This window comes from Esox lucius, chromosome 10 (genome assembly GCF_011004845.1).
Source record: "Esox lucius isolate fEsoLuc1 chromosome 10, fEsoLuc1.pri, whole genome shotgun sequence".
NCBI lineage: Eukaryota > Metazoa > Chordata > Actinopteri > Esociformes > Esocidae > Esox > Esox lucius.
The window spans coordinates 10744068-10756392 of NC_047578.1; the positions used below are offsets into that span (position 1 = coordinate 10744068).

Below are 12325 nucleotides of genomic sequence, written 5' to 3' on the forward strand. Positions count from 1 at the left end.
CAACAGGAGACAGTGATATTCCCCTAAACCAACTATTCCAAACCCAGAGGAGTCTCTGAGAAGCTATTCAGGATAGACATTATTCATCCTCCCAAAGTACTTCATCTCAACCAGGTTCCTATTTCAGAAAAACACAAATGCAATTTGTCATCAATACCAAGTCCAGTTTAGATCTTGTAGGTGGATCCGGTATGAAGCAGGTGTTGTTGAGTCAGATAACAGTTGGCTGTCAGCTGTGTTTTTCTCAGAGTCTGGGAGTTATAACTAGTGTGCAGGGATTCTACATTCTTTTCACACCACTCACATTTTCTGCACCTGTAGAGACTGAAGAGCCTGTAGAGCCTATAGAGCATGTAGTGCCTATAGAGTCTGAGGAGCCTGAAGAGCATGTAGAGTCTGAAATAACTGTAGAGTCTGAAGAGCCTGTAGAGCTACTAGGTTATGCAGGGTCTGTAAAGACTGTAGAGTATGAGGTCTGTAGATCCTGTAGAGTCTGTAGAGTTGGAATAGAGCCTGTAGAAGCTGTAGCCTGTGGAGTCTGAATAATTTATATAGAGTCTGATTAACTAATTTGGGCTGGGGCAGTGGATGTAATCTCGTTTATATACAGGACATGGATAGATCTTGTTTATTAGACCCTCTGTGGGACAGTGCTGGCCACGACATTTCGTTCATTGGGATCTGCTGAGAAAGACAATCCAGACATCTTACCATGCAAACACACACACACACACAAGTTTGTATTGCTATCCTCATGGGCACCTTAACCTGAATAAAGCTGAATAAAACATTTATGCCTAAACTTTACCTAGATGTAATGCCTAACCTTAACCCTAAACTTAACCAACAACGCCTGGACACACACAGACACACACACACACACACACGCACGCACAATCTATTTTTCTTTCTCACTCTATCTCTCCCTGTCAATGTAAACTGTTGCTTGACAACAGGTAGAGAGCAGAGTGACACTCCAGCTATAGTTAAGGCTTCTTCACTTACAACATACAACACTGTAGAGCAAAAGGCCACCATTGGTTTATTCGGTGGCATTCAGATTTAGCTACTCAGATAATAGGTGGAAAATGTATGATACTGGTCAGATATTTTCTTATAGTTTACACATAATGTTATAATTGGAGGGGTTTGGTTATCTGAACCTAAATCTGCAGTTATACGCAATATGAGCATTTAAATAGCACTGACAAGCACACAGACCAACACACACGCAGACCACCTCAGTGTTTTAACAGGCAGGGTGGACAGTAGGAAAGGAAGGCACTGTGGGAAGTGAGGGCAGATGGGGGAAGCATTTAAGCGTTACACCACGTGCCTTGGGTCAGTCTCAGGTCTGGGTTCCTTAAATTTTCTTTTCCCTCCTTCTGCCTCTGAAACTCAGACGACACAGCCCTCGTGTTTACTCAGCAGGAGATTTCTAAAACACGTCAAATCACTTGAGTCTCTCACGTCGCGGCCTGACTGACAGCAGTCTGTACAAAATGGCTGTTGGAGCAGTGTTAATTTCTTAATACAGGTGAGAACCACCTCTTTTCCCAGATCTCTGATGCGGAGGTCCCGAAACCTCTCCTCTGGTACTCCAAGCCTTCCTACATGTTTGATGTATTCCGGAGCACACCCGAGTCAACTTGTCAAATAATCATCGAGCCGTTGGACAGGTGAATTAGATTAGCTAGAGTCACAAGAGAGCTGTGAAATGGGTCCTTGAGAAGTTTGAGAACCACCCTGTCCACGTTTATGTAGCCATGTCTCGCTAACCTGTTTTGTATTCCAGTAATCAGTCTTTAACTGCCCACTGAGACTGACTGTGGATGGCTTTGGAGTACTCTCAACTTCATGGTTAAGGTTGGAAATGGGGGAGTGTAAGTTGATCATAGTCCTGTCAGTGCTTTAGGGCAACTTTTAGCTGTTGCAGCAAAGCGAAAAAATCAGAGAGTTGTAGATTTCAGGCCCTGGCAGACAGCAGTGTTTGGGCTAAGGATGTAATTGAGTTATGAGTGTTGCGGTTTCAGACGCGTCTTTTTGTTAGTCACATGATATTCTTTTCATGGGTCACATGATATCGCCGTGTCTGCGTGTGAACGCACTCTCACGGACGCAAGGCAAGGATGGTTAGATATGAATTCAGACTTCTTAAATGATAGATTCTGGGAGTTTTGTGAATAACAAAACATGTAAACCTCCAATTTCGGACTGGATGTGTTACATGTTGTTTATATGTGCATGATGAATAAGCAGAATCTCTTTACTATACATACCTCAGCCATACATTTCCAAGTTTGAAAGTGAGTGATTTTGATGACATGGGAGACATATCAACATGTGTTGGGACTGTGAAATACATGTACTGGTCAGTAAAATACATGTACGGGTCAGTAAAATACATGTACGGGACTGTAAAATACATGTACAGGTCAGTAAAATACACGTAAAAACACTCAGTAAATCTACTCATTCCATCTACATGTAACATTGTTCACCATTTCCCCCTAGCAGACGGTTTTCATGTTTCACTCATCTAGACAAACGTCTAAAATCAACATGGATCTTTTGAGTACTCCCTCATCACAAAGGCTCTCTGTGGCATAACCATGGTAACCAGACACTACTAGACAAAGCCAGTGCTATGGGGTTTCCCACCACTGCTTTTTCGATCATTGACGCCAATCGAGAGAAAAAAGGGCAAGAACGAAAAGTGAGAAAGCAACGTAGAGGAATGTGCAGCATAGTCCACATCGATTAATCTGCTAATCTAGTCCATGTGACGCACCCTCCATCTCTCCCTCCCTCCATCCCTCCCTCCCTCCCTCCTTACACTGCTCTCAATAAGATTATTCAGAGAGAGGGGAAAGAGAGAAAAAAACAACATTGCCTGAACTTTGCCAGGGTCCAATTGTCCAAATAGTTCTCAGTCCTGCCAGACACAACAGTACATTTGCAGTTTCTGTCCGTCTGTGAATTCACTTTGGTTTGAGCTGGAGTTTTAGCATTTATTCTAATGGACAGATAATGAGTCCCAGATATGGGGACCATGTCTGTCTATTGTCCAGGGAAGGCCAAGCAGAGGGTTCTTGTCAATGTCTTCAACCTCTGTTTCATAGTATACAAACACACACTTGGAAACACATGTACTTATGTTTAGATGTGTGCTTACTAACAAGAAAGACTCCTATAAAATCTCTGGCACACACACACACACACACACACATACACATACACGCACGCAGAGCAAGGAACACACACATAAACGTACGCAATATAATAGTGTTTGTATCGTTTGTCCGTTTCTCTTTGGCTCTGTCTTTTGTGGTAGTCATGGACGAGAAGGAATGTTATCACGTCTCAACAACCATTCACCTTAGATGACACTGTCAGCTGTCTTCCCTGTTCCGTCACGTCTGTCTCCCTCTGTCTCTGCCTCACCCTGTATCACTCTGTCTGTTTCTCTCCTCCATTCTGTGTGGTACTGATCGGAGCAGAGGAGAATGGGGAACTGTCACACAACACATTTTTGGTGACTGAGTAAAAATGCCTGAGTGAATATGACTGTGTGACTGAGAGAACACGCAGGGGGTTGGGAGACATGGATTAAACCAATAGGAGCTTGAAGACGTCTGTTGTGTACTTCCCATTTGCCAGCCGCTTTTTACCATCTGTCACCTTACAAATATTTTACCAGGAAAAACTGTGTTTCCTAGTCATTGGCTACAGACCCTAATTAAGACGTGTAAGTCACGGATGAACACCAGAGTTATACCTGAACTGTGTGGAAAATTACAGCAGTACTTATAGACCTCAACAAATAAAAAAAGTATTGCACCAAAATAGGACAGTGTTATTATTGCTAGCTCATAGTCAAACAGTCACAGGACACATGGGAATGTGGGTTGAGATGGGATCGAGGCATTATTCTACATGGCTGGGCTATAGACGGCTATCTCAACCCAGCTGCTAAGGATTTGCCCTGAATGAGAACTACTGAACAGTATGTGTCTAGACTAGAATTGTATTTGCACACATGTGTTTGCGCGATAAGCAAATAGTAGCCATTACCACATGTTGTGTGTGAGAGGCAGTGTGTTTTCCCTGTGGAATGGTTTGGAAAGAAAAAACATCAAGTGCAGCCACCACCGAGTGAACTGCGGAATAGGGCCAGTGAGAGGTGAAAGAAATGTGGCATTGCGTATGGAAACGGACTTGCAGGGCGTATATACAGACATGGGACACACACACACACAAACTCAACACATTCTATACACTCCCACACATTCTATACACACAAATACAAACTCAAAAAATTCTGTACGCACACTCTCTCTCTCACACACACACTATACACACAAATACACACAAACTCAACAAATACCATACACACAGACACACACACACACACACAGACATGACACATTTCATACCCACTCATACACATACACACACATCACATTCTAAGCACACACACTCAGACAATCACTTACATATTTTCTACGCACACATGCACACAAACACAATCCTGCAGACACTCAGTAAAAACGAGTCATTTTAAGGGCTGTTTATGCCATTCCAATAAAACCACAGTCCACTTATTAGGTCTGAGGCAGGCAGCAAGAGAGGGAGAGAGGGACAGAAAAGAAAGCAATAGAAAGAGAGGGAGAACTGAAAAACAGGGAGGAGAAAGGAAGCCAGAAGAGGAGGGGGAGGGGAGAGGGAGACAGAAAGAGAGGGAGAGAGAAACAGAAGAAAAACACAGAGGAGAAAGAAAAGGTAGAAGTCAGACGGTGTGCGTTTTCTCGTCTGTGTGTCTCGGTCTCTGTTCTCTCTCTTCTTCCCTCAACATCTCCATCCCGTTCCCTCACAGGGCGTTGCGGCCTGTAGTCTGGGGGGGAGATTTAGTGAAAGATGAAGGGTGCGAAAGGTTCACGCTCCCTCTATCCTTTACTACAATCATGTTGTTCCTCCCCTTCTGGGGGAGTACTGCTACACGCCAAGGGGGTCAGAGAGGCTCATGGGAATCATCCCTCTGCCCATCCACAGACAAACAACCGTCTCTCGTCCATCTTTCTCTCGCTCAGTCTCTCTCTCTCTCTCGCTCTTTCCATCATTCATCCAACTTTCACTTGCTCTCCCCATCTCGGTCTTCCTCTCTAGGAGCCTCGCCGCTCTCTCTAGTCCAGTCGCGTTTTCTCCACCACTCCATCTTTCCCTTCCTCCTCACCTCCATCACCCCCTCTCCCTCAGAAGACAATATGTCAGACCAGACCAATGTGTAACAGGAAAAGGGGTTTATCTGTCTACCTCACAACCTTGAATCTCTATCCAAGCCCAACAACCACATATACGCTCCTGCATTCCAACCACTGTTATTATGGCGTTATGTCTATTTGCACTGTTCTCAACCCAGAGGACGGGAAGTCATCTAAACACAACCATGTCACACGTCCAGTCCAGACCAGTGTTAGTGTAGGGGAATGGAGGAAATGGATGGACGTCAAAAGGATTGAGGGCGATAGACAGTCTCCAGCATGGTTGTCAAAGCAATTACGTCTCTCTTTATCTTTCTTCCCCAGATATTATCACTGGGTTTTCTCCCTCTCCTCCTTCTGTTTCTGTCTGTCTGTTTCTGTCTTTCTCCCCTCTGACTGTGGAGCGATGCCCAGTTGGCACTGTCGCTGTACAGTATTATGCTGGGTTAGGGTTAGTCCTGGCACTCTGGCGCCCACGGACAGGATCTTTGCCAGCTCCCCTTACTCCCCCGTTCCCCCTCTGAGACACACACACACACACGCACACACACACAGATACAGAAACATAGACATAGACAAACTCGGACACACACACACACACACACACACACAGACCCCCCCTTCACCCCATTAATGGATCGCAGTGTGAAATTCCATGCCACATGTGATTTTGATACACCCGAGACTGTGAATATATCAATACACACAACTAGCTGGACCAAGTCGTGCACTCAGTTGCCTGTACATTAATGTTCACAACCGTAACACTGTATTCACAACCTCCACTGAATCAACCACAGGCAATTATCTTAACTAACACTCCCTTCCTTAAATAGTTTAAGTTATGAATGGTCACACTACTGTAGACCCAATACTACATCCAGGCAGTGATAGTAGGTCTGGATATGTAGGTACAGTAACACATATTGCTGGTACAGTATTTAGCTGGCACTCTACTAGCGCCCTTCTGTCCCGGGGCCCTTAGAAAACAAATAGCCAGTGACCACCTCAGTTGGGAATTCTAGCTTAAATCCGAGTGATTTATTATTTTTCCCCTTCTACATGTGAAATGCTAGCGGTGACTAGCCTGAAGAGCGCACAACACAGAGTGCTTCTCTTATAGATTCTCATAGGGTTTTTTCTTCTTCTCTTAAACTTGTGGGTTGAGGGTGAGGAGGTGGAGAGGGGGAGTTGAGGAGGAGGAGAGATGGCTGAGGAGGGGTTGGTTGCTTTGTCAGAAAACTTGAGAGCGTTTTGGTTTTCGCCCCCTCTCCACAAACCTAAGTAAACACGTTCTGGTCCAAACCATATGCAGTCATACTTTCTCAACAGCGGATGAGTGATTTTAGAGGAAAGAGAGGTTTTGTGGGCAATTTGCATACAGCATGCAGCAGGGCTTTGAATCGTTTGCAGGCAGGCGAGTCCTGAGACTCAGGTAATTATCTTTTCATTTCACTTCCTCCAGTCTCTCTCCGACTTTCTCTCTGTCTTTCACTCTCTCAAATCACTCACACCAAACTGAAGGATGGGAGCGTGTGTGCATCAAACTCCCAATGTGATCTTGCCCCTACAAACCACGGTGTGTGCGTGTGTGTGTGTCTGTGTGTCTGTGTGTGTGTGTCTGTGTGTCTGTGTGTGTGTGTCTGAGTGTTTCTGAGAGAGGCGTGCATGCTAAAGTGTTTCCTTGTGCTTTATGTGATCTTGTGTAGAACAGTTTGCATTGACTACTATAAGTAACTCTGAGTAAGGATGTCTGACAGATGACCTAAATGACTTTAAATAGATGGTGAATTTATGTCCTTGGCCCGAATGTCTGCAAATGTGTACCACTTCTTCTTATTGGGTATATCCTAAACATCACGGCAGACCAGTGCATATGTTATGGCAACCGGTTCCCCTCGGGCCCATGGTTCTTATGTGGTTCCACCGTTGTATCTCTCAACTGGGCCACAGTGGCTGGATTACAAACTGTCTGTTCGAACCCGGTGCCTCTCTCAAACGGGAGACAGGGGAGTGACAGGGCCAGGGTCAGATCAGCAGCATGGCCCGTCTCCATGTGACTGCAGAGGCCAGCGTGCCCCCCCCCCCCCCCCAATCACAGGCTGACGGTGTGGACCACCGTAGGGCTTGTATCCGTTAAAGCTCAGCTCGGGTTGGTTAGGAGGCTGACCAGGGGGTGGGCCTGTACTTTGACTGCGCCGTTTCTCACTAGTCAGAACTGTGGCTGACTGCTGTTTCCTGTCCTTGTCTCCTCATGACAGGTGAAAGCAGCACAGTGGACATCTATGCAGTGAATCACAGGAGACCAGGAAGGGAAACGACCTACAGTCTTGAGACAGGTATTGGCTCTTTAGCTAAATACATCTCTATGCACCATGTATGAAATGGAAAAATTATAAACCAGTACACCTGACTTAAGACTAGGGGAATTCTTATTTTACTGTCTCTACAATTTTTTTTCAAAGCAGACTTTTACAAGTCACACATGACTATTCCAACATGTCCTTTATGTGAATAACAGGCTTGCAGAATCATTAATCTTTAGAGCGGGAGTATTCAAATCTCACCCTACGAGGGCCAGGGCTTGCAGGTTTTCTGTGCTACCTCTTCATTAAACCCAACAGGTGTCCTAGGTCTAAACAGGTCCCTGATTAAAGGGTTGCAATGGAAACATTTATTAGATCTGGCTGAGGTCCAGATGGGAATTCACCTGTGTTAACGTTTTCACTTCTTCGTTTGCTGGTAGGGGTTCCTCTATGCTTTGGCCATTACTCAATTAAATGAACTGAATGAGTCAAAATATGTTTCGATTGACTGAATTTCTGAGTAAGAAAATCAAACTTCCTGCTTCTGACTAGTCACAGTGACTTCTGGTGTTGGCAATGTAACAGAATGGGGAGATAGAGAAAGAACACTTATCTGTGGAAAGAAAAGAAAATCAAGGAGTTGTAATTTAATGTGGGGAATTTAAATGGAGTTTCTTTCTCCACACCGAAACAGAGGCTTTGTGAAGTTAAGTCTCCAATATAAATATATATGTTTAATAACAAAAAAAAGCATTTTGGAAGTAGTTTGGCAAATGCCAATGGTTTCCATTAAATAGTAAGTTTGAGGAACAAGATAATGGCTCTAGCAGAAATGAAGCCCAAACCTAACCTCATCTGTCCTTGTTATTCAGACACATACTCAAAGGCAGTCTTAGTGCTGCGCACACACACACACACACACACACACACAGACACATACACACACGAACATCCTCCACAGCAAACCTTTCCAACTTATTGTGTCCCCTTCAAAGCAGTTGTTTCAGCAACATCACAACCTTCGTTCTCCCTCCCCAACTCACTCAACACTTTTCAACGGTAAACTGTTGCCCTGTCGGTTACATTTACAAGCTTCTCCTTCCAGCTAAGTAATCCAATGACAACACACCTTATTGGCATCTCAACTGAACCAACCATTCAGGATGAATAAACAATAAATCATTACTACAGTTGCAGGTGGAAACATAACCAGTCTAGTTACACCAGTGACAGGTTTTTCCTCAGCTCAATTCAAACATCTCTCTACCATGTTCTTTGCTATGGGTCACTGCTTCTGTCTGGGATCTGTTTTTCCTTATGGTTGATTGATAAAAGCACTTTACAACAATGGTAATAAGAACACAGCTGACCCTTCTTTCAGCCCAAACACACACACATTATGCACACCCACACCCACACACACACCCACACACTGTGTTCTGTTGGATACAGGGCCAGACCAGACTGTCTGAGCCTCAAATACACTAACACTGTTCCCTAATACACTACCTACGATCAGGACCCATTGCACTGGTTCACGGTAATGTACTGCGTAGTGAATAGGGGGCTTTTTTGGAATGATTCAGGCCAACATTAGAGGCAAGGTTCTGTCCACTGATACAGAGCACCCTCTTTTTTAGCCCTCTCAACACCCTGCTTTCCTTTTGAAGGGAATGATTCCTATGGTTATCACATTGGGATTGTTCTCCCGTCCAACTACTCATTAGTGAGGGAGAACAACCGGATGCTTTAGATGGAGTTGTGTATATATATATATATTTCTTTTATTTTTTCTTCTTAGCTGAGTGGAAAGTCTGATGTTTTTCTTACTTGGGCATCTCCACATTGTTTGCATTGAAGTTGACCCAGGATAATCTCCTTCCATAGATGGCAGAAAGATTCAGAGAAAAAGACAATAATGTACAGAGACAGTAAAGGATTCACAGACAAAGACAATAATGAACAGAGGCTGTAAAGGATTCACAGACAAAACAATAATGTACAGAGACAGTAAAGGATTCACAGACAAAGACAATAATGTACAGAGACAGTAAAGGATTCACAGACAAAGATAGTAATGAACAGAGACAGACAGTGAGCGATAATGAGAAACATATTTAAAAAAACAAAACATATGCTAAGAAATTGAGAAGCAGAGCGTAGACTCTCTTTAATGAGCTGGTTGCCAAAAAGCTTCTCTAATTCTGTTTTTGCGTTTGGAAACGAGGAACGGCGGTCCGGTTTACAAGCCTGCTATTAAAATTCCTGCCTCCGATTAGGGAAAAACCACTGAACTTGTTCCCTGAATGTGAATAGGAGCACCGACCACGTTATGGAGCGTAAAACACTCCACTCTGACCGCTAATGGTGCCGTGAGGTGTCTGCCATGGCAGAATGAACACATGAGAAAAACATAGGCATTGGAATAGCACGGATGCCCACTCCAGACATTTTGACGCTTGTTTGCTAATATATAACATCCTGTGGCTGCACAATGGTGTTCTACAATCAAGTCCAAAATCATCAATTTAGGTTAAGTGTTTCTATTGTGTGCAGGAAAACGTCTTAATGCCCCACATGCCATGACAAGGTCATTTGCCAACCTTCATGTGTTTCTGATGACATGCCATATTTTTAGGGTCATCCTACTCAATGCTAACATTGTTGTTTATTTTGTTTGTGGGTCACAAAAAAAGCAAAATGGCAAAACAAAACACTAAACTCCGACAGTAAGTATGGGAAACATCTGTTACTACAAGAATCGCTGTAAAAGCACTTTGAGACCACACCAGACAGCGACAAAAACTGGAAAGACAGTCAGCTGGGGTTTCACCCTGCAACCTATGCGGGTGCTCTATAATTGGTCACATTTCCTGGAAAATCCTACCTCTAAATTAAGAGCAACTGTTTCTAGTGCTGCTACTGTTGATAAGCTGTGCACAGCAGCAGCTGACTAGCGGAGTTTACTCACGGAAGCTAACAGGAGGCAGCTGCTTTTGAACACAATACGTTCGCTAGTTACTAACCTAGCAACAGTAGCAACGGTAGCTAGGGCAGACAATATTCAACTTTGTTTTCACGACACTTCTTAACTGGTTAGCAGGATCCCTTTTGTATACAGGTACTGCTACGACTGGCTGGCATACAGTAGCTTACATAATTGGTAAGGCTACCTAGCTGGTAGCTAGCAAATGTGGGAGAAATCATGCTGGATGTTCTGTAATAATGAACTACAGAAATACTGATAATTTGTGCACAAAACGTCTTAGCTAGATGTGAAATGGTAGGACAAAGTCTATATCATTGGAGAGCATTGTCAAGATTAGCAGATTTATTGTTTTTGTTTATGGCTAATTTAGCCTTTGTTACCCAATAGATGTAGTGGTTCCAAAGATGGTACCACAATGCTTTCTTACATTATCTGAATAGAACAGGAGTGGTTCCTCTCTTTCCTTCTTTTACCGTCTCTCTGTCTCTTTCTCACATTCTTTCTCCTGGTCGGTCGGCCTCTATGTATCACTTTTCCTTTGTATGTCGTTTCTTCATTCCTCCTCTCTTCATCTTCTAGCCACTTATCCTCCCGTTCATTCTTCTGGAGTGTATTTGCCTGCTTTCTAGCTGAGCAAGCACTGTTCTGAAGTAATTATGAATACCTTGAAATTTGTGCTACAGACACTGTGCAGCAAAGTCCAAATCATGATATTCGGAGGCTGGGGGAGAGTGATTTGAAGATTTTCTGAAAATAAACTAAATGTTTTCAATAAACGATCTTACCTCTGACTATACATTTTTGACAGTTGGGTCTATATCACAGTATAACAGCAGGGAAAACACTATAAAATAGGAAATTCTTAGCATCTGGAAAATCAATTTCAAGGAGGTAAAAACCTATATTTATAATCTTGATGTACTCACAGTGTGGCCCAAATTGACCCAGAACATAAACAGCGTCTTACCGAATTGAACATATAAGGGGAGGGTAATCGAACGTTTCAAGAGTGAATCAATCTTACTGTGTTTCCATTGGAGCGAACTATTGGCAGCCTGCAAGCCTTTCCAAGTCCCTCCACTCCATGTTGGACAGACCACAGGGAATGTGCATATCTGACGGTCATGACCGTCCAGCCTCTTATTTTTCCTCCCCCAGTAGAATTCAGGATATCAATTCCACCAGTATTCCTGATTCTAAAGAAAAAGGTTGAAACAGACTAACGTCAGACAAAGTTCGTTAGACACTTTTTTCTTTTGCGTAAACCATTAACATATCAGGTGTTCAACAGAGTGCTGTTTATTTACACTCGTTTTCCGTGGGGTGTTATTTAAGAAGTGCTAAGTGTGTCACAGGGGACATGACACACTTCCTCTCCTATGATGTCATGTCACACACGCAGCAATAAACACACGCTAACAAAAAAAAAAAAGTGTACTCGCACACACACAGACACACGTTCTTGGCAGGTGTATTGCTGGGCGCGGTGGCACTGTCACGGACCACTAACTCACCTCCTGGTGTCCCTAGTCTCAAGTAGCGTTGTCACAGTTCAAGCCAAAAGCCACTTCACAACTATTTGTCTAGCGGCATACTAGACGTAAGGAAACAGAGGCTCAACACTCTCCTTCCTCTTCTCCCGACCTCCCTCCCTCCCTCCCGGCCTCCTTCTACTCCATCCACCCCGTTTATCCATCCGCCCTGTTTAATTCCTGCCACTGGTGGCGGGTGGGGGTCTGTTTATGTTTGGACTAATAACACGGGGGGAG

General features: G+C 43.9%; 1 protein-coding gene across 3 annotated transcripts in view; it reads left to right on the forward strand.

Annotated features, from left to right (window-relative positions):
• Positions 1-12325, forward strand: part of col8a2 (collagen, type VIII, alpha 2) — a 63629-nt gene that overhangs the window by 15616 nt on the left and 35688 nt on the right. The window contains exons 1-2 of one of the 3 annotated variants that reach the window (XM_010873401.4): positions 6436-6696; positions 7523-7600. The exons of 1 other annotated variant lie outside the window; for it this stretch is intronic. The gene's annotated coding sequence lies outside the window, so the exon portion shown is untranslated. Of the gene's footprint in view, positions 1-6435; positions 6697-7522; positions 7601-12325 lie in introns of those variants that run through there. One more of the 3 variants, XM_010873402.4, reaches the window with a different exon arrangement.